Source organism: Schistocerca serialis, unplaced genomic scaffold (assembly GCF_023864345.2).
Source record: "Schistocerca serialis cubense isolate TAMUIC-IGC-003099 unplaced genomic scaffold, iqSchSeri2.2 HiC_scaffold_1363, whole genome shotgun sequence".
Taxonomy (NCBI): domain Eukaryota; kingdom Metazoa; phylum Arthropoda; class Insecta; order Orthoptera; family Acrididae; genus Schistocerca; species Schistocerca serialis.
The window spans coordinates 2,280,598-2,304,627 of record NW_026047584.1 but is presented as its reverse complement, the minus strand read 5'-3'; positions in this window follow the sequence as shown (position 1 = coordinate 2,304,627).

Here is a 24,030-nt window from a genome sequence, read left to right as displayed (position 1 = left end):
CCTTGGATACAAGTCGGCCTGAGGACGATATATTGAATCTCGACGCAATTTGAGTGTTCCATCGTCATTATTAGGCCCTGAACGTTACAATTAATAATCACTTTTGCGTCGGATTAGTAAATCTAGACTTACAGGAGAACGACCATATGGTGCCCGAGGCAGCAATAGACCCTTGGAGACAAGGCGGCTGGAGGACGATGTATTGGATCGCGACGCATTTTGAGTGGTCCATCGTAACTAGGAGGCGCTGAACGTTACAATTAACTATCATTTTAGCATCGGATTCGAAAATCTACTCACAGGAGAAGGATCATATGGTGCCCGAATCAGCAATATCCCCTTGGATACAAGTCGGCTGGAGGACGACGTATTGTATCTTGACGCAATTTGGGTGTTCTAATATCATTAGGAGGCGCTGAACGTTACAATTAACTACCAGTTTTGCGTCGGATTATAAAATGTAACCTTACTGGAGACGGACCATAAGGTGCCCGAGGCAGCATTATCCCCTTGGAGACCAGTCCGCTGGAGGACGATGTATTGAATCGCGACCCAATTTGAGTGCTCCATCGTCATTAGGAGGCCCTGAATGTTACGATGAACTATCAGTTTTTCGTCGGATTCGAAAATCCCGACTCACTGGGGACGAACCATAAGGTGCCCGAGGCATCATTATCCCCTTGGAGACCAGTCCGCTGGAGGACGATGTATTTAAACGCGACGCAATTTGAGTGTTCCATCGTCATTAGAAGGCCCTGAACGTTACAATTAACTATCAATTTTGCGTCGGATTCGAAAATCTAGACTTACTGGAGACGGACCATAAGGTGCTCGAGGCAGCAATATCCCCTTGGCGACCAGTCCGCTGGAGGACGATGTATTGAATCGCGACGCAATTTGAGTGCGCCATCGTCATTAGGAGGCCCTGAACGTTACAATTAACTATCAGTTTTTCGTCGGATTCGAAAATCTAGACTCACAGGAGAACGATCATAAGGTGCCCGAGGCAGCAATAGACCCTTGGAGACAAGTCGGCTGAAGGACGATGTATTGAATCTCGACGCTATTTGAGTGTTCCATCGTCATTAGGAGACCCTGAACGTTACAATTAACTATCAGTTTTGCGTCGGATTCGAAAATCTAGACTCACAAGAGAACGATCATAAGGTGCCCGAGGCTGCAATAGACCCTTGGAGACAAGTCGGCTGGAGAACGATGTATTGAATCTCGACGCAATTTGAGTGTTCCATCGTCATTAGGAGTCCCTGAAGGCTACAATTAACTATCAGTTCTGCGTCGGATTGGAAAATCTAGACCCACCGGAGAACAACGATAAGGTGCCCGAGGCAGCAGTAGACCCTTGGAGACAAGTCGGCTGAAGGACGATGTATTGAATCTCGACGCAATTTGAGTGTTCCATCGTCATTAGGGGGCCCCGAACGTTACAATTAACAATCAGTTTTGCGTCGGATTCGAAAATCTACTCACAGGAGAAGGATCATATGGTGCCCGAGACAGCAAAATCCCCTTGGATACAAGTCGGCTGGACGACGATGTATTGAATCTCGACGCAATTTGAGTGTTCCATCGTCATTAGGAGGCCCTGAACTTACAATTAACAATCTGTTTTGCGTCGGATTAGTAAATCTAGACTCACAGGAGAACGACGATAAGGTGCCCGAGGCAGCAATACATGCTTGGAGAAGAGTCGGCTGAAGGACGATGTATCGAATCTCGACGTAATTTGAGTGTTCCATTGTCATTAGCAGGCCCTGAACGTTACAATTAACTATCAGTTTAGCGTCGGATTCAAAAATCTACTCACAGGAGAAGGATCATATGGTGCCCAATACAGCAATATCCCCTTGGATACAAGTCGGCTGGAGGACGATATATTGAATCTCGACGTAATTTGAGTGATCCATCGTCATTAGGAGGCCCTGAACGTTACTATTAACAATCAGTTTTGCGTCGGATTAGAATATCTAGACTAACAGGAGAACGATCATAAAGTGCCCGAGGCTGCATTAGACCCCTGGAGACAAGTCGGCTGAAGGACGATGTATTGAATCTCGACGCAATTTGAGTGTTCCATCGTCATTAGGAGTCCTGAACGTTACAATAAAATATCAGTTCTGCGTCGAATTCGAAAATCTAGACTCACAGGAGAACGACCATAAGGTGACCGAGGCAGCAATAGACCCTTGGAGACAAGTCGGCTGGAGGCCGATGTGTTGACTCTCGACGCAATATGTGTGTTCCATCGTCATTAGGAGTACATAAACTTTACAATTAACAATCAGTTTTGCGTCGGATTCGAAAATCTAGAGTCACAGGGGAACGACCATATGGTGCCCGAGGCAGAAAAGGCCCTTGGAGACAAATCGGTTGAAGCCGATGTATTGTATCTCGACGCAATTTGAATGTTCCATCGTCATTAGGTGGCCCTGAACGTTACAATTAACTATCAGTTTTGCGTCGGGTTCGAAAATCTAGACTCACGGGAAACGATAATAAGGTGCCCGAGGCAGCAATAGACCCTTGAATTCAATTCGGCAGAAGGACGATGTATTGGATCGCTACGCAATTTGAGTGTTCCATCGTCATTAGAAGGCCCTGATCGTTACAATTAACAATCAGTTTTGCGTCGGATTAGAAAATCTAGACTCACAGGAGAACGATCATAAAGTGCCCGAGGCAGCATTAGACCCTTGGAGACAAGTCGGCTGGAGGACGATATATTCAATCTCGACGCAATTTGAGTGTTCCATCGTCATTAGGAGGCCCTGAGCGATACAATTAACTATCAGATTAGCGTTGGATTCGAAAATCTACTCACTGGAGGAGGATCATATGGTGCCCGAGACAGAAATATCCCCTTGGATACAAGTCGGCTGGAGGACGATGTAATGGATCGCGACGCAATTTGAATGTTCCATCGTCATTAGGAGGCCCTGAACGTTACAATTAACAATCATTTTTGCGTCGGATTCGAAAATCTACTCACAGGAAAGGATCATATGGTGCCCGAGACAGCAATATCCCCTTGGATACAAGTCGGCCTGAGGACGATATATTGAATCTCGACGCAATTTGAGTGTTCCATCGTCATTAGAAGGCCCTGAACGTTACAATTAATAATCACTTTTGCGTCGGATTAGTAAATCTAGACTTACAGGAGAACGACCATATGGTGCCCGAGGCAGCAATAGACCCTTGGAGATAAGTCGGCTGGAGGACGATGTATTGGATCGCGACGCAATTTGAGTGTTCCATCGTTACTAGGAGGCGCTGAACGTTACAATTAACTATCATTTTAGCATCGGATTCGAAAATCTACTCACAGGAGAAGGATCATATGGTGCCCGAATCAGCACTATCCCCTTGGATACAAGTCGGCTGGAGGACGATGTATTGTATCTCGACGCAATTTGAGTGTTCTAATATCATTAGGAGGCGCTGAACGTTACAATTAACTACCAGTTTTGCGTCGGATTCGAAAATGTAACCTTACTGGAGACGGACCATAAGGTGCCCGAGGCAGCATTATCCCCTTGGAGACCAGTCCGCTGGAGGACGATGTATTGAATTGCGACCCAATTTGAGTGCTCCATCGTCATTAGGAGGCCCTGAATGTTACAATGAACTATCAGTTTTTCGTCGGATTCGAAAATCCCGACTCACTGGGGACGGACCATAAGGTGCCCGAGGCATCATTATCCCCTTGGAGACCAGTCCGCTGGAGGACGATGTATTTAAACGCGACGCAATTTGAGTGTTCCATCGTCATTAGAAGGCCCTGAACGTTACAATTAACTATCAGTTTTGCGTCGGATTCGAAAATCTAGACTTACTGGAGACGGACCATAAGGTGCTCGAGGCAGCAATATCCCCTTGGCGACCAGTCCGCTGGAGGACGATGCATTGAATCACGACGCGATTTGAGTGCGCCATCGTCATTAGGAGGCCCTGAACGTTACAATTAACTATCAGTTTTTCGTCGGATTCGAAAATCTAGACTCACAGGAGAACGATCATAAGGTGCCCGAGGCAGCAATAGACCCTTGGAGACAAGTCGGCTGAAGGACGATGTATTGAATCTCGACGCTATTTGAGTGTTCCATCGTCATTAGGAGGCCCTGAACGTTACAATTAACTATCAGTTTTGCGTCGGATTCGAAAATCTAGACTCACAAGAGAACGATCATAAGGTGCCCGAGGCTGCAATAGACCCTTGGATACAAGTCGGCTGGAGAACGATGTATTGAATCTCGACGCAATTTGAGTGTTCCATCGTCATTAGGAGTCCCTGAAGGCTACAATTAACTATCAGTTCTGCGTCGGATTGGAAAATCTAGACCCACAGGAGAACAACGATAAGGTGCCCGAGGCAGCAGTTGACCCTTGGAGACAAGTCGGCTGAAGGACGATGTATTGAATCTCGACGCAATTTGAGTGTTCCATCGTCATTAGGGGGCCCCGAACGTTACAATTAACAATCAGTTTTGCGTCGGATTCGAAAATCTACTCACAGGAGAAGGATCATATGGTGCCCGAGACAGCAAAATCCCCTTGGATACAAGTCGGCTGGAGGACGATATATTGAATCTCGACGTAATTTGAGTGATCCATCGTCATTAGGAGGCCCTGAACGTTACTATTAACAATCAGTTTTGCATCGCATTAGAAAATCTAGACTAACAGGAGAACGATCATAAAGTGCCCGAGGCTGCATTAGACCCCTGGAGACAAGTCGGCTGAAGGACGATGTATTGAATCTCGACGTAATTTGAGTGTTCCTTTGTCATTAGCAGGCCCTGAACGTTACAATTAACTATCAGTTTAGCATCGGATTCGAAAATCTACTCACAGGAGAAGGATCATATGGTGCCCAATACAGCAATATCCCCTTGGATACAAGTCGGCTGGAGGACGATATATTGAATCTCGACGTAATTTGAGTGATCCATCGTCATTAGGAGGCCCTGAACGTTACTATTAACAATCAGTTTTGCATCGGATTAGAAAATCTAGACTAACAGGAGAACGATCATAAAGTGCCCGAGGCTGCATTAGACCCCTGGAGACAAGTCGGCTGAAGGACGATGTATTGAATCTCGACGCAATTTGAGTGTTCCATCGTCATTAGGAGTCCTGAACGTTACAATAAAATATCAGTTCTGCGTCGATTTCGAAAATCTAGACTCACAGGAGAATGACCATAAGGTGACCGAGGCAGCAATAGACCCTTGGAGACAAGTCGGCTGGAGGCCGATGTATTGACTCTCGACGCAATATGTGTGTTCCATCGTCATTAGGAGTACATAAACTTTACAATTAACAATCAGTTTTGCGTCGGATTCGAAAATCTAGAGTCACAGGGGAACGACCATATGGTGCCCGAGGAAGAAAAGGCCCTTGGAGACAAATCGGTTGAAGCCGATGTATTGTATCTCGACGCAATTTGAATGTCTATCGTCATTAGGTGGCCCTGAACGTTACAATTAACTATCAGTTTTGCGTCGGGTTCGAAAATCTAGACTCACGGGAAACGATAATAAGGTGCCCGAGGCAGCAATAGACCCTTGAAGTCAATTCGGCAGGAGGACGATGTATTGGATCGCTACGCAATTTGAGTGTTCCATCTTCATTAGAAGGCCCTGATCGTTACAATTAACAATCAGTTTTGCGTCGGATTAGAAAATCTAGACTCACAGGAGAACGATCATAAAGTGCCCGAGGCAGCATTAGACCCTTGGAGACAAGTCGGCTGGAGGACGATATATTCAATCTCGACGCAATTTGAGTGTTCCATCGTCATTGGGAGGCCCTGAGCGATACAATTAACTATCAGATTAGCGTTGGATTCGAAAATCTACTCACTGGAGGAGGATCATATGGTGCCCGAGACAGAAATATCCCCTTGGATACAAGTCGGCTGGAGGACGATGTAATGGATCGCGACGCAATTTGAATGTTCCATCGTCATTAGGAGGCCCTGAACGTTACAATTAACAATCATTTTTGCGTCGGATTCGAAAATCTACTCACAGGAAAGGATCATATGGTGCCCGAGACAGCAATATCCCCTTGGATACAAGTCGGCTGGAGGACGATGTATTGTATCTCGACGCAATTTGAGTGTTCTAATATCATTAGGAGGCGCTGAACGTTACAATTAACTACCAGTTTTGCGTCGGATTCGAAAATGTAACCTTACTGGAGACGGACCATAAGGTGCCCGAGGCAGCATTATCCCCTAGGAGACCAGTCCGCTGGAGGACGATGTATTGAATCGCGACCCAATTTGAGTGCTCCATCGTCATTAGGAGGCCCTGAATGTTACAATGAACTATCAGTTTTTCGTCGGATTCGAAAATCCCGACTCACTGGGGACGGACCATAAGGTGCCCGAGGCATCATTATCCCCTTGGAGACCAGTCCGCTGGAGGACGATGTATTTAAACGCGACGCAATTTGAGTGTTCCATCGTCATTAGAAGGCCCTGAACGTTACAATTAACTATCAGTTTTGCGTCGGATTCGAAAATCTAGAGTTACTGGAGACGGACCATAAGGTGCTCGAGGCAGCAATATCCCCTTGGCGACCAGTCCGCTGGAGGACTATGTATTGAATCGCGACGCAATTTGAGTGTTCCATCGTCATTAGGAGACCCTGAACGTTACAATTAACTATCAGTTTTGCGTCGGATTCGAAAATCTAGACTCACAAGAGAACGATCATAAGGTGCCCGAGGCTGCAATAGACCCTTGGAGACAAGTCGGCTGGAGAACGATGTATTGAATCTCGACGCAATTTGAGTGTTCCATCGTCATTAGGAGTCCCTGAAGGCTACAATTAACTATCAGTTCTGCGTCGGATTGGAAAATCTAGACCCACCGGAGAACAACGATAAGGTGCCCGAGGCAGCAGTAGACCCTTGGAGACAAGTCGGCTGAAGGACGATGTATTGAATCTCGACGCAATTTGAGTGTTCCATCGTCATTAGGGGGCCCCGAACGTTACAATTAACAATCAGTTTTGCGTCGGATTCGAAAATCTACTCACAGGAGAAGGATCATATGGTGCCCGAGACAGCAAAATCCCCTTGGATACAAGTCGGCTGGACGACGATGTATTGAATCTCGACGCAATTTGAGTGTTCCATCGTCATTAGGAGGCCCTGAACTTACAATTAACAATCTGTTTTGCGTCGGATTAGTAAATCTAGACTCACAGGAGAACGACGATAAGGTGCCCGAGGCAGCAATACATGCTTGGAGAAGAGTCGGCTGAAGGACGATGTATCGAATCTCGACGTAATTTGAGTGTTCCATTGTCATTAGCAGGCCCTGAACGTTACAATTAACTATCAGTTTAGCGTCGGATTCAAAAATCTACTCACAGGAGAAGGATCATATGGTGCCCAATACAGCAATATCCCCTTGGATACAAGTCGGCTGGAGGACGATATATTGAATCTCGACGTAATTTGAGTGATCCATCGTCATTAGGAGGCCCTGAACGTTACTATTAACAATCAGTTTTGCGTCGGATTAGAATATCTAGACTAACAGGAGAACGATCATAAAGTGCCCGAGGCTGCATTAGACCCCTGGAGACAAGTCGGCTGAAGGACGATGTATTGAATCTCGACGCAATTTGAGTGTTCCATCGTCATTAGGAGTCCTGAACGTTACAATAAAATATCAGTTCTGCGTCGAATTCGAAAATCTAGACTCACAGGAGAACGACCATAAGGTGACCGAGGCAGCAATAGACCCTTGGAGACAAGTCGGCTGCAGGCCGATGTGTTGACTCTCGACGCAATATGTGTGTTCCATCGTCATTAGGAGTACATAAACTTTACAATTAACAATCAGTTTTGCGTCGGATTCGAAAATCTAGAGTCACAGGGGAACGACCATATGGTGCCCGAGGCAGAAAAGGCCCTTGGAGACAAATCGGTTGAAGCCGATGTATTGTATCTCGACGCAATTTGAATGTTCCATCGTCATTAGGTGGCCCTGAACGTTACAATTAACTATCAGGTTTGCGTCGGGTTCGAAAATCTAGACTCACGGGAAACGATAATAAGGTGCCCGAGGCAGCAATAGACCCTTGAATTCAATTCGGCAGAAGGACGATGTATTGGACCGCTACGCAATTTGAGTGTTCCATCGTCATTAGAAGGCCCTGATCGTTACAATTAATAATCACTTTTGCGTCGGATTAGTAAATCTAGACTTACAGGAGAACGACCATATGGTGCCCGAGGCAGCAATAGACCCTTGGAGATAAGTCGGCTGGAGGACGATGTATTGGATCGCGACGCAATTTGAGTGTTCCATCGTTACTAGGAGGCGCTGAACGTTACAATTAACTATCATTTTAGCATCGGATTCGAAAATCTACTCACAGGAGAAGGATCATATGGTGCCCGAATCAGCACTATCCCCTTGGATACAAGTCGGCTGGAGGACGATGTATTGTATCTCGACGCAATTTGAGTGTTCTAATATCATTAGGAGGCGCTGAACGTTACAATTAACTACCAGTTTTGCGTCGGATTCGAAAATGTAACCTTACTGGAGACGGACCATAAGGTGCCCGAGGCAGCATTATCCCCTTGGAGACCAGTCCGCTGGAGGACGATGTATTGAATCGCGACCCAATTTGAGTGCTCCATCGTCATTAGGAGGCCCTGAATGTTACAATGAACTATCAGTTTTTCGTCGGATTCGAAAATCCCGACTCACTGGGGACGGACCATAAGGTGCCCGAGGCATCATTATCCCCTTGGAGACCAGTCCGCTGGAGGACGATGTATTTAAACGCGACGCAATTTGAGTGTTCCATCGTCATTAGAAGGCCCTGAACGTTACAATTAACTATCAGTTTTGCGTCGGATTCGAAAATCAAGACTTACTGGAGACGGACCATAAGGTGCTCGAGGCAGCAATATCCCCTTGGCGACCAGTCCGCTGGAGGACGATGCATTGAATCGCGACGCAATTTGAGTGCGCCATCGTCATTAGGAGGCCCTGAACGTTACAATTAACTATCAGTTTTTCGTCGGATTCGAAAATCTAGACTCACAGGAGAACGATCATAAGGTGCCCGAGGCAGCAATAGACCCTTGGAGACAAGTCGGCTGAAGGACGATGTATTGAATCTCGACGCTATTTGAGTGTTCCATCGTCATTAGGAGGCCCTGAACGTTACAATTAACTATCAGTTTTGCGTCGGATTCGAAAATCTAGACTCACAAGAGAACGATCATAAGGTGCCCGAGGCTGCAATAGACCCTTGGAGACAAGTCGGCTGGAGAACGATGTATTGAATCTCGACGCAATTTGAGTGTTCCATCTTCATTAGGAGTCCCTGAAGGCTACAATTAACTATCAGTTCTGCGTCGGATTGGAAAATCTAGACCCACAGGAGAACAACGATAAGGTGCCCGAGGCAGCAGTTGACCCTTGGAGACAAGTCGGCTGAAGGACGATGTATTGAATCTCGACGCAATTTGAGTGTTCCATCGTCATTAGGGGGCCCCGAACGTTACAATTAACAATCAGTTTTGCGTCGGATTCGAAAATCTACTCACAGGAGAAGGATCATATGGTGCCCGAGACAGCAAAATCCCCTTGGATACAAGTCGGCTGGACGACGATATATTGAATCTCGACGCAATTTGAGTGTTCCATCGTCATTAGGAGGCCCTGAACTTACAATTAACAATCAGTTTTGCGTCGGATTAGTAAATCTAGACTCACAGGAGAACGACGATAAGGTGCCCGAGGCAGCAATACATGCTTGGAGAAGAGTCGGCTGAAGGACGATGTATTGAATCTCGACGTAATTTGAGTGTTCCTTTGTCATGAGCAGGCCCTGAACGTTACAATTAACTATCAGTTTAGCATCGGATTCGAAAATCTACTCACAAGAGAAGGATCATATGGTGCCCAATACAGCAATATCCCCTTGGATACAAGTCGGCTGGAGGACGATATATTGAATCTCGACGTAATTTGAGTGATCCATCGTCATTAGGAGGCCCTGAACGTTACTATTAACAATCAGTTTTGCGTCGGATTAGAAAGTCTAGACTAACAGGAGAACGATCATAAAGTGCCCGAGGCTGCATTAGACCCCTGGAGACAAGTCGGCTGAAGGACGATGTATTGAATCTCGACGCAATTTGAGTGTTCCATCGTCATTAGGAGTCCTGAACGTTACAATAAAATATCAGTTCTGCGTCGAATTCGAAAATCTAGACTCACAGGAGAATGACCATAAGGTGACCGAGGCAGCAATAGACCCTTGGAGACAAGTCGGCTGGAGGCCGATGTATTGACTCTCGACGCAATATGTGTGTTCCATCGTCATTAGGAGTACATAAACTTTACAATTAACAATCAGTTTTGCGTCGGATTCGAAAATCTAGAGTCACAGGGGAACGACCATATGGTGCCCGAGGAAGAAAAGTCCCTTGGAGACAAATCGGTTGAAGCCGATGTATTGTATCTCGACGCAATTTGAATGTCTATCGTCATTAGGTGGCCCTGAACGTTACAATTAACTATCAGTTTTGCGTCGGGTTCGAAAATCTAGACTCACGGGAAACGATAATAAGGTGCCCGAGGCAGCAATAGACCCTTGAAGTCAATTCGGCAGGAGGACGATGTATTGGATCGCTACGCAATTTGAGTGTTCCATCGTCATTAGAAGGCCCTGATCGTTACAATTAACAATCAGTTTTGCGTCGGATTAGAAAATCTAGACTCACAGGAGAACGATCATAAAGTGCCCGAGGCAGCATTAGACCCTTGGAGACAAGTCGGCTGGAGGACGATATATTCAATCTCGACGCAATTTGAGTGTTCCATCGTCATTGGGAGGCCCTGAGCGATACAATTAACTATCAGATTAGCGTTGGATTCGAAAATCTACTCACTGGAGGAGGATCATATGGTGCCCGAGACAGAAATATCCCCTTGGATACAAGTCGGCTGGAGGACGATGTAATGGATCGCGACGCAATTTGAATGTTCCATCGTCATTAGGAGGCCCTGAACGTTACAATTAACAATCATTTTTGCGTCGGATTCGAAAATCTACTCACAGGAAAGGATCATATGGTGCCCGAGACAGCAATATCCCCTTGGATACAAGTCGGCTGGAGGACGATGTATTGTATCTCGACGCAATTTGAGTGTTCTAATATCATTAGGAGGCGCTGAACGTTACAATTAACTACCAGTTTTGCGTCGGATTCGAAAATGTAACCTTACTGGAGACAGACCATAAGGTGCCCGAGGCAGCATTATCCCCTTGGAGACCAGTCCGCTGGAGGACGATGTATTGAATCGCGACCCAATTTGAGTGCTCCATCGTCATTAGGAGGCCCTGAATGTTACAATGAACTATCAGTTTTTCGTCGGATTCGAAAATCCCGACTCACTGGGGACGGACCATAAGGTGCCCGAGGCATCATTATCCCCTTGGAGACCAGTCCGCTGGAGGACGATGTATTTAAACGCGACGCAATTTGAGTGTTCCATCGTCATTAGAAGGCCCTGAACGTTACAATTAACTATCAGTTTTGCGTCGGATTCGAAAATCTAGACTTACTGGAGACGGACTATAAGGTGCTCGAGGCAGCAATATCCCCTTGGCGACCAGTCCGCTGGAGGACGATGTATTGAATCGCGACGCAATTTGAGTGCACCATCGTCATTAGGAGGCCCTGAACGTTACAATTAACTATCAGTTTTTCGTCGGATTCGAAAATCTAGACTCACAGGAGAACGATCATAAGGTGCCCGAGGCAGCAATAGACCCTTGGAGACAAGTCGGCTGAAGGACGATGTATTGAATCTCGACGCTATTTGAGTGTTCCATCGTCATTAGGAGGCCCTGAACGTTACAATTAACTATCAGTTTTGCGTTGGATTCGAAAATCTAGACTCACAGAAGAACGATCATAAGGTGCCCCAGGCAGCAATAGACCCTTGGAGACAAGTCGGCTGGAGGACGATGTAGTGGATCTCGTCGCAATTTGAGTGTTCATCGTCATTAGGAGGCCCTGAACGTTACAATTAACTATCAGTTTGTCGTCGGATTCGAACATCTAGACTAACTGGAGACTAACCATAAGGTGCCCGAGGCAGCAATATCCCCGTGGAGACCAGTCCCCTGGAGGACGATGTAATGAATCGCGAAGCAATTTGAGTGCGCCATCGTCATTAGGAGGCCCTGAACGTTACAATTAACAATCAGTTTTGCGTCGGATTAGAAAATCTAGACCCACAGGAGAACGACCATATGGTGCCCGAGGCAGCAATAGACCCTTGGAGACAAGTCGGCTGGAGGACGATGTATTGGATCGCGACGCAGTTTGAGTGTTCCATCGTAACTAGGAGGCGCTCAACTTTACAATAAACTATCAGTTATGCGTCGGATTCGAAAATCTAGACTCACAGGAGAACGATCATAATGTCCCCGAGGCAGCAATATACCATTGGAGACAAGTCGGCTGAATGACGATGTATTGAATCTCGACGCATTTTGAGTGTTCCATCGTCATTAGGAGGACCTGAACGATACAATTAACCATCAGTTTTGCGTCGGATTCGAAAATCTAGACTTACTGGAGACGGACCATAAGGTGCTCGAGGCAGCAATATCCCCTTGGCGACCAGTCCGCTGGAGGACGATGTATTGAATCGCGACGCAATTTGAGTGCGCCATCGTCATTAGGAGGCCCTGAACGTTACAGTTAACTATCAGTTTTGCGTCGGGTTCGAAAATCTAGACTCACAGGAGAACGACCGTATGGTGTCCGAGGCAGCAATAGACACTTGGAGACAAGTCGGCTGGAGGCCGAGGTATTGAATCTCGACGCAATTTGAATGTTCCATCGTCATTAGGAGGCCCTGAACGTTACAATTAACTATAAGTTTTGCGTAAAGGTTCGAAAATCTAGACTCACAGGAGATCGATCATAAGGTGCCCCAGGCAGCAATAGACCCTTAGAGACAAGTCGGCTAAAGGACGATGTATTGGATCTCGTCGCAATATGAGTGTTCATCGTCTTTAGGAAGCGATGAACGTTACAATTAACAATGAGTTTCGCGAGGGATTCGAAAATCTAGACTCACAGGATAACTATCATAAGGTGCCCTAGGCAGCAATTGACCCTTGGAGATAAGTCGGCTGGACGACGATGTATTAGATCGCGACGCAATTTGAGTGTTCCATCGTCATTAGGAGGCCCGGAATGTTACAATTAGCTATCAGTTTTTCGTCGGATTCGAAAATTTAGACTTACTGGAGACGGATCATAAGGTGCCCGAGCCTTTGTAGACAAGTCGGCTGGAGGTCGATGTATTGACTCTCGACGCAATTTGAGAGTTCCATCGTCATTAGGAGGCCCTGAACGTTACAATTAACAATCAGTTCCGCGTCGGATTCGAAAATCTAGACTCACAGGAGAGCGACCATAAGGAGCCTGAGGCAGCAATATCCCCATGGAGACAAATCGGCTGGAGGACGATGTATTGAATCTCGACGCAATTTGAGTGCTCCATCGTCATTAGGAGGCCCTGAACGTTACAATTAACTATCAGTTTTGCGTCGGATTAGAAAATCTACTCACAGGAGAAGGAACATGTGGTGCCCGAGTCAGCAATATCCCCTTGGATACACGTCAGCTGGAGGACGATATATTGAATCTCGACGCAATTTGAGTGTTCCATCGTCATTAGGAGACCGTGAACGTTACAAGTAACAATCAGTTTTGCGTCGGATTAGAAAATCTAGACTCACAGAAGAACGATCATATGGTGCCCGAGGCAGCAATAGATCCGTGGAGACAAGTCGGCTGGAGGCCGATGTATTGAATCTCGACGCAATTTGAATGTTCCATGGTCATTAGGTGGCCCTGAACGTTGCAATTAACTATCAGTTTTGCGTCGGGTTCGAAAATCTAGACTCACAGGAGAACGATCATAAGGTGCCCGAGGCAGCAATCTACCCTTGGAGACAAGTCGGCTGAAGAACGATGTATTGAATCTCGACGCAATTTGAGTGTTCCATCGTCATTAGGAGGCCCTGAACGTTACAATTAACTATCAGTTTAGCGTCGGCTTCGAAAATCTACTCACAGGAGAAGGATCAAATGGTGCCCGAGACAGCAGTATCCCCTTGGATATAAGTCGGCTGGAGGACGATATTTTGAATCTCGACGCAATTTGAGTGTACCATGGTCATTAGGAGGCCCTGAACGTTACAATTAACAATCAGTTTTGCGTTGGAATCGAAAATCTAGACTCACAGGAGAACGATCATAAAGTGCCCGAGGCTGCATTAGACCCCTGGAGACAAGTCGGCTGAAGGACGATGTATTGAATCTCGACGCAATTTGAGTGTTGCATTGTAATTAGGAGGCCTGAACGTTACAATAAAATATCAGTTCTGCGTCGAATTCGAAAATCTAGACTCACAGGAGAACGACCATAAGGTGACCGAGGCAGCAATAGACCCTTGGAGACAAGTCGGCTGGAGGCCGATGTATTGACTCTCGACGCAATATGAGTGTTCCATCGTCATTAGGAGTACATAAACTTTACAATTAACAATCAGTTTTGCGTCGGATTCGAAAATCTAGAGTCACAGGGGAACGACCATATGGTGCCCGAGGCAGCAAAAGGCCCTTGGAGACAAATCGGCTGAAGCCGATGTATTGAATCTCGACGCAATTTGAGTGTTCCATCGTCATTAGGAAGCCCTGAACATTACAATTAACAATCAGTTTCGCGTCGGATTCGAAAATCTAGACTCACAGGAGAGCGACATTAGGAGCCCGAGGCAGCAATAGACCCCTGGAGACTAGTCGGCTGGAGGCCGATGTATTGAATCTCGACGCTATTTGAATGTTCCATCGTCATTAGGTGGCCCTGATCGTTACAATTAACTATCAGTTTTGCGTCGGGTTCGAAAATCTAGACTCACGGGAAACGATCATAAGGTGCCCGAGGCAGCAATAGACCCTTGAAGTCAATTCAGCAGAAGGACCATTTATTGGATCGCGACGCAGTTTGAGAGTTCCATCGTCATTAGAAGGCCCTGATCGTTGCAATTAACAATCAGTTTTGCGTCGGATTAGAAAATCTAGACTCACAGGAGAACGACCATATGGTGACCGAGGCTGCAATAAACCCTTGGAGACAAGTCGGCTGGAGTACGATGTATTGAATCGCGACGCAATTTGAGCGTTCTAACATCATTAGGAGGCGCTGAACGTTACAATTAACTATCAGTTTTGCGTCGGATTCGAAAATCTACTCACAGGAGAACGATCATAAGGTGCCCGAGGCTGCAATAAACCCTTGGAGACAAGTCGGCTGGAGTACGATGTATTGAATCGCGACGCAATTTGAGTGTTCCATCGGCATTAGAAGGCCCGGAACGTTACAGATAATTACCAGTTTTGCGTCGGATTCGAAAATCTAGACTTACTGGAGACGGACCATAAGGTGCCCGAGGCAGCATTATCCCCTTGGAGACCAGTCCGCTGGAGGACGATGTATTGAATCGCGACCCAATTTGAGTGCTCCATCGACATTAGGAGGCCCTGAATGTTACAATGAACTATCAGTTTTTCGTCGGATTCGAAAATCCCGACTCACTGGGGACGGACCATAAGGTGCCCGAGGCATCATTATCCCCTTGGAGACCAGTCCGCTGGAGGACGATGTATTTAAACGCGACGCAATTTGAGTGTTCCATCGTCATTAGAAGGCCCTGAACGTTACAATTAACTACCAGTTTTGCGTCGGATTCGAAAATCTAGACTCACAGGAGAACGATCATAAGGTGCCCGAGGCAGCAATAGACCGTTGGAGACAAGTCGGCTGAAGGACGATGTAATGAATCTCGACGCTATTTAAGAGTTCCATCGTCATTAGCAGGCCCTGAACGTTACAATTAACTATCAGTTTTACGTCGGATACAAAATCTAGACTCACTGGAGAGGTATCATAAGGTGCCCGAGGCTTTGTAGACAAGTCGGCTGGATGTCGATGTATTGACTCTCGACGCAATTTGAGTGTTCCATCGTCATTTTTAGGCCCTGAACGTTACAATTAACTATCAGTTTTGGGTTGGATTCGTAAATCTAGACTCACAGAAGAACAATCATAAGGTTCCCCAGGCAGCAATAGACCCTTGGAGACAAGTCGGCTGGAGGACGATGTAGTGGATCTCGTCGCAATTTGAGTGTTCATCGTCATTAGGAGGCCCTGAACGTTACAATTAACTATCAGTTTTGCGTCGGATTCGAACATCTAGACTTACTGGAGACGGACCATAAGGTGGTCGAGGCAGCAATATCCCCTTGGCGACCAGTCCGCTGGAGGACGATGTATTGAAACGCGACGCAATTTGAGTGCGCCATCGTCATTAGAAGGCCCTGAACGTTACAATTAACTATCAGTTTTGCGTCGGATTCGAAAATCTAGACTCACAGGAGAACGATCATAATGTGCCCCGGCAGCAATAGACCCTTGGAGACAAGTCGGCTGGAGGACGATGTAGTGGATCTCGTCGCAATTTGAGTGTTCATCGTCATTGGGAGGCCCTGAACGTTACAATTAACTATCAGTTTTGCGTCGGGTTCGAAAATCTAGACTCACAGGAGATCGATCATAAGGTGCCCCAGGCAGCAATAGACCCTTAGAGACAAGTCGGCTAAAGGACGATGTATTGGATCTCGTCGCAATATGTGTGTTCATCGTCTTTAGGAGCCATGAACGTTACAATTAACAATGAGTTTCGCGACGGATTCGAAAATCTAGACTCCCAGGAGAACGATCATAATGTGCCCCAGGCAGCAATAGACCCTTGGAGACAAGTCGGCTGGAGGACGATGTATTGGATCGCGACGCAATTTGAGTATTCCATCGTAACTAAGAAGCGCTGAACGTTACAATAAACTATCATTTTTGCGTGGGTTTCGAAAATCAAGACTCACAGGAGAACGACCATAAGGTGTCCGAGACAGCAATAGACCCTCGGAGACAAGTCGGCTGGAGGACGATGTATTGCTATGTATGGTTCAAAACATAGACAGTAAGATGAGTGGGGTCTTCTTGTACTTAAGTCGGCATTGCGCCTTTTGTAATTCATTCCGATGCAATTTCTGTGTTTCATCGCCTATATGAAGGTCCAAGGGATACAGTAAACCTGGGGTGAAGCATCGGAATCAATAACTATTGGACCTTCTTATTGACGACGAAATACAGAAATTGCATCGGAATTAAATACAAAAGGCACAATGCAGAATTAAGTACAAGGAGACTGAATCTTCTTACTGTCTATGTTTTGAACCATTCCTGTGACATTAGTTATAGATTCCGATGCTTCACTTCAGGTTTACTGTATCCCTCTAACCTCCTTATTGACGATGAAACACAGAAATAGCATCGGAATTAAATACAAAAGACACAATGCCGAATTAAGTACAAGAAAACTGACTCTTCTTACTGTCTATGTTTTGAACCACTCCTGTGACGCTAGTTATAGATTCCGATGCTTCACTTCAGGTTTACTGTATCCCTCTGACCTTCTTATTGACACAGAAATTGCATTGGAATTCAATACAAAAGGCACAATGCCAACTCAAGTACAGGAAGGTTGGCTCTTCTTACTGTCTACGTTTAGAACCTTTCCTGTGAGACCGGTTTTAGATTCCGTAGCTTCACTTCAGGTTTACTGTATCCCTTGGACCTACTTATTGACGACGAAACACAGAAATTGCATCGGAAATAAATACAAAAGGCACAATGCCGACCTAAGGACACGAAAACTGACTCTTCTTACTGTTTATGTTTTGAACCATTCCTGTGACACTACTTATAGATTCCGATGTTTCACTTCAGGTTTACTGTATTCCACTGACTTCTTATTGACGATGAAACGCAGAAATTGCATCGGAATTAAATAGAAAAGGCACAATGCCGACTTAAGTACAAGAAAACTGACTCTTCTTACTGTCTATGTTTTGAACCATTCCTGTGACACTAGTTATCGATTCCGATGCTTCACTTCAGGTTTACTGTACCCTCAGACCTTCTTATAGACGATGAAACACGGAAATTGCATCGGAATTAAATAGAAAAGACACAATGCCGAATTAAGTACAAGTAAACTGACTCTTCTAACGGTCTATGTGTTGAACCATTCCTGTGACACTAGTTATTGATTCCGATGCTTCACTTGTGGTTTAGTGTATCCCTCTGACCTTCTTATTGACGTTGAAATACAGAAATTGCATCGGAATTAAATTTAGATTCCGATGCTTCACTTCAGGTTTACTGTTTCCCTTGGACCTTCTAACTGACGATGAAACACAGAAATTGCATCGGAATTAAATAGAAAAGGCACAATGCCGACTTAAGTACAAGAAGACTGACTCTTCCTACTGTCTATGTTTTGAATCATTTCTGTGACACAATTTATAGAGTCCGATGCTTCACCTCAGGTTTACTGTATCCCTTGGACCTTCTTATTGACGATGAATCACAGAAATTGCATCGGAATTAAATACGAAAGGCACAATGCCGACTAAAGTACAAGATGACTGACTCTTCTTACTGTCTATATTTTGAACCGTTCCAGTGACACTAGTTATAGATTCCGATGCTTCACATCAGGTTTACTGTATTCCTTGGACCTTCTTATTGACGATTAAAACACACAGAAATTGTATCGGACTTAAATACAAAAGGCACAATGCCGACTTAAGTACAAGAAGACTAACTCTTCTTACTGTCTATGTTTTGAACCATTACTGTGACACTAGTTATAGATTCCGATGCTTCACTCCAGATATACTGTATCCCTTTGACCTTCTTATTGACCATGAAACACAGAAATTGCATCGGAATTAAATACAAAAGGCACAATGCCGACTTAAGTACAAGGAGACTGACTCTTCTTACTGTCTATGTTTGAACCATTCCTGTAACACCAGTTATAGATTCCGATGATTCACTTCCGGTTTACTGTACCCCTCTGACCTTCTTATTGACGGTGAAACACAGAAGTTGCATCGGAATTAAATACGAAAGGCACAATGCCGACTTAAGTACAAGAAGACTGACTCTTCTTACTGAGTATGTTTTGAACCATTCCATTGACACTAGTTATAGATTCCGATGCTTCACTTCAGGTTTACTGTATCCCTTGGACCTTCTTATTGACGATCAAACACAGAAATTGCATCGGGTTAAATATAAAAGGCACAATGACGACTTAAGTACAAGAAGACTGACTCCTCTTACTGCCTATGTATTGTACCATTCTTGTTACACTAGTTATAGATTCCGATGCTTCACTCTAGGTTTACTATATCCCTTGGACCACCTTATTGACGATGAAACACAGAAATAGCATCGGAATTAAATAGAAAAGGCACAATGCCGACTTAAGTACAAGAAGACTGACTCTTCTTACTGATTATAGTTTGAACCATTCCTGTGACACTAGTTATAGATTCCGATGCTTCACTCCAGGTTTACTGTATCCCTTGGACGTTCTTATTGACGATAAAACACAGAAATTGCATTGGAATTAAATAGAAAAGGCACAATGCCGACTTAAGTACAAGAAGAGTGACTCTTCTTACTGCCTATGTTTTGAACCATTCCTGTGACACTAGTTATAGTTTCCAATTCTTCACTTCAGGTTTACTGTATCCCTGTGACCTGCTTATTGACGATGAAACACAGAAATTGCATCGGAATTAAATAGAAAAGGCCCAATGCCGACTTAAGTACAAGAAGACTGACTCTTCTTACTGTCTATGTTTTGAACCATTCCTGTGTTACTAGTTGTAGATTCCGATGCTTCACTTCAGGTTAACTGTATCCCTTGGACCTTCTTATTGACAATGAAACACAGAAATTGCATCGGAAATAAATACAAAAGGCACAATGGCGACTTAAGGACAAGCAGACTGACTGTTCATACTGACTATGTTTTGAACCATTCCTGTGACACTAGTTATAGATTCCGATTCTTCACTTCAGGTTTACTGTATCCCTGTGACCTGCTTATTGAAGATGAAACACAGAGATTGCATCGGAATTAAATAGAATAGGCTCAAAGGCCGACTTAAGTTCAGGAAGACTGACTATTCCTACTGTCTATGTTTTGAACCATTCCTGTGACACTAGTTATAGATTCCGATGCTTCACTTCAAGTTTACTGTATCCCTCTGACCTTATTGCCGATGAAACACAGAAATTGCATCTGAATTAAATACAAAAGGCACAATGGCGACTTAAGGACAAGAGGACTGACTGTTCATATTGACTATGTTCTGAACCATTCCTGTGACACTAGTTATAGATTCCGATGCTTCACTTCAGGTTTACTGTATCCCTGTGACCTGCTTATTGACGACTAAACACAGAGATTGCATCGGTATTAAATAGAAAAGGCACAATGCCGACTTAAGTACAAGAAGACTAACTCTTCTTACTGTCTATGTTTTGAACCATTCCTGTGGCACTAGTTGTAGATTCCAATGCTTCACTTCAGGTTTACTGTATCCCTTGGACCTTCTTATTAACGATGAAACACAGAAATTGCATCGGAATTAAATACAAAAGGCACAATGTCGACTTAAGTACAAGAACACTGACTCTTCCTACTGTATATGTTTTGAACAGTTCCTGTGACACTAGTTATAGATTCCGATGCTTCACTTCAGGTTAACTGTATCCCTCTGACCTTATTGCCGATGAAACACAGAAATTGCATCTGAATTAAATACAAAAGGCACTATGGCGACTTAAGGACAAGAAGACTGACTGTTCATACTGACTATGTTTTGAACCATTCCTGTGACACTAGTTATAGATTCCGATGCTTCACTCCAGGTTTACTGTATCCCTTGGACCTTCTTATTGACGATAAAACACAGAAATTGCATCGCAATTAAATACAAAAGCCACAATGCCGACTTAAATACAAGAAGACTGACTCTTCATACTGTCTATGTTTTGAACCATTCCTGTGACACTAGTTATTGATTCCGATGCTTCACTCCAGGTTTACTGTATCCCTTGGACCTTCTTATTAACGATGAAACACAGAAATTGCATCGGAATTAAATACAAAAGGCACAATGCCGACATAAGTACAAGATGACTGACTCTTCTTACTGACTATGTCTTGAACCATTCCTGTGACACTAGTTATTGATTCCGATGCTTCACTTCAGGTTTACTGTATCCCTCTGACCTTCTTATTGACGATGAAAAACAGAAATTGCATCGGAATTAAATACAAAAGGGACAATGCCGACTTAAGTACACGAAGACTGACTCTTCTTACTGTCTAGGTTTGAACCATTCCTGTGACACTAGTTATACATTCCGATGCTTCACTTCAGGTTTACTGTATCCCTCTGACCGTCTTATTGACGATGAAACATAGAAATTGCATCGGAATTAAATACAAAAGGCATAATGCCGACTTAAGTACAAGAAGACTGACTCATCTTACTGTCTATGTTTTGACCAATTCCATTGACACTAGTTATGGATTCCGATTCTTCACTCCAGGTTCCCTGTATGCCTTGGACCTTGTTATTGACGATGAAACACAGAAATTGCATCTTAATTAAGTAGAAAAGGCACAATGCCGAGTTAATTACAAGAAGACTGACTCTTCTTACTGACTATGTTTTGAACCATTCCTGTGACACTAGTTATAGGTTCCGATGCTTCACTTCAGGTTTACAGTATCCCTCGGACGTTTTTATTGACGATGAAACACAGACATTGCATCGGAATGAAATAGAAAAGGCACAATGTCGACTTAAGTACAAGAAGACTGACACTTCTTACTGTCTATGCTTTGAACCATTCCTGTGACACTAGTTATAGATTCCGATGCTTCACTCTTGGTTTACTGTATCCCTTGGACCTTGTTATTGACGATAAAACACAGAAATTGCATTGGAATTAAATAGAAAAGGCACAATGCCGACTTAAGTACAAGAAGACTGACTGTTCATACTGACTATGTTTTGAACCATTCCTGTGACACTAGTTATAGATTCCCATGCTTCACTTCAGGTTTACTGTATCCCTTGGACCTTCTTATTGACGGTGAAACACAGAAATTGCATCGGAATTAAATACGAAAGGCACAATGCCGACTTAAGTACAAGAAGACTGACTCTTCTTACTGACTATGTTTGAACCATTCCTGTGACTCTAGTTATAGATTCCAATGCTTTACTTCAGGTTTACTGTATACCTTGGACCTTCTTATTGACGATGAAACACAGAAAATGCATCGGAATTAAATACAAAAGGCATAATGCCGACTTAAGTACATGAAGGCTGATTCTTCCTACTGTCTATGTTTTGAACCATTCCTGTGACACTAGTTGTGGATTCCGATGCTTCACTTCAGATTTACTGTATCGCTCTGACCTTCTTAATTACGATGAAACACAGAAATTTCATCGGAATGAAATACAAAAGGCACAATGCCGACTTAAGGACAAGAAGACTGACTCCTCTTACTGACTCTGTTTTGAACCATTCCAGTGACACTAGCAATAGATTCCGATGCTACACTTCAGGTTTACTGTATCCCTCTGACCTTCTTATTGACGATGAAACGCAGAAATTTCATCGGAATGAAATAGAAAAGGCACAATGTCGACTTAAGTACAAGAAGACTGACACTTCTTACTGTCTATGCTTTGAACCATTCCTGTGACACTAGTTATAGATTCCGATGCTTCACTCTTGGTTTACTGTATCCCTTGGACCTTGTTATTGACGATAAAACACAGAAATTTCATCGGAATTAAATACAAAAGGCCCAATGCCGACTTAAGGACAAGAAGACTGACTCTTCTTACTGTCTATGTTTTGAACCATTCCTGTGACACTAGTTATAGATTCCGATAGTACACTTGAGGTTTACTGTATCCCTGTGACCTGCTTATTGACGATGAAACACCGAGATTGAATCGGAATTAAATAGAAAAGGCTCAAAGGCCGACTTCAGTACAAGAAGACTACCTCTTCTTACTGTCTATGTTTTGAACCATTCCTGTGGCACTAGTTGTAGATACCGATGCTTCACTTCAGGTTTACTGTATCCCTTGGACCTTCTTGTTAACGATGAAACAGAGAAATTGCATCGGAATTAAATACAAAAGGCACAATGGCGACTTAAGGACAAGAAGACTGACTGTTCATACTGACTACGATTTGAACCATTCCTGTGACACTAGTTATAGATTCCGATGCTTCACTTCAGGTTTACTGTATCCCTGTGACCTGCTTATTGATGATAAAACACAGAGATTGCATCGGAATTAAATAGAAAAGGCACAATGCCGACATAAGTACTAGAAGACTGACTCCTCTTACTGACTGTGTCTTGAACCATTCCTGTGACACTAGTTATAGATTCCGATGCTTCACTTCAGGTTTACTGTAACCCTCTGACCTTCTTATTGACGATGAAACACAGAAATTGCATCGGAATTAAATACAAAAGGGACAATGCCGACTTAAGTACCCGAAGACTGACTCTTCTTACTGTCTATGTTTGAACCATTGCTGTGACCCTAGTTATAGATTCCGATGCTTCACTTCAGGTTTACTGTATCCCTCTGACCTTCTTATTGACGGTGAAACACAGAAATTGCATCGGAATTAAATACGAAAGGCACAATGCCGACTTAAGTACAAGATGACTGACTCTTCTTGCTGACTATGTTTGAACTATTCCTGTGACACTAGTTATAGATTCCAATGCTCTACTTCAGGTTTACTGTATACCTTGGACCTTCTTATTGACGATGAAACACAGAAATTTCATCGGAATTAAATACAAAAGGCACAATACCGACTTAAGGACAAGAAGACTGACTCCTCTTACTGACTCTGTTTTGAACCATTCCAGTGACACTAGCAATAGATTCCGATG